The sequence below is a fragment of the Rhagoletis zephyria genome, unplaced genomic scaffold (assembly GCF_001687245.7).
Source record: "Rhagoletis zephyria isolate East Lansing unplaced genomic scaffold, Rhagoletis_zephyria_1.1 Rzeph_scaffold_00001, whole genome shotgun sequence".
Taxonomy (NCBI): domain Eukaryota; kingdom Metazoa; phylum Arthropoda; class Insecta; order Diptera; family Tephritidae; genus Rhagoletis; species Rhagoletis zephyria.
The window spans coordinates 1267729-1268134 of record NW_016157085.1 but is presented as its reverse complement, the minus strand read 5'-3'; positions in this window follow the sequence as shown (position 1 = coordinate 1268134).

Genomic DNA, 406 nt, shown 5'->3' with positions numbered 1-406 from the left:
CTAATTGAAATTGTCACTATTTTACCTGCAACGAACTCATTTTTTAACTAGGCGATGTTCTAGGAAGCAGTCAATTGCCATTTCACAGATGTTTTTTCATACTTCCAAAACACAAATTGTTTCTTTGAGGAAAGAGAGTATCGAAATTCGAAACATTTACTACTCATTGTATTTGTTTTAAAGTAGTCTTTCAATTAGTTGATTTGACAAAATTCACTTGCTTCCGTCAGGGTACTTACACACACATATACATGCAATTAGCGCTTATTTGTGTGAGTATCTGAGAAGAGCGTACTTTGGTTGAAGAGAATCCAACAAACAACAGAGTGTTTTCCGCCAAATTTGAGTGTCAGCGAATAGCTTTCCCTCCCTCTGCATCCAAAATTTCAGCGGACTCCTTAAAGCG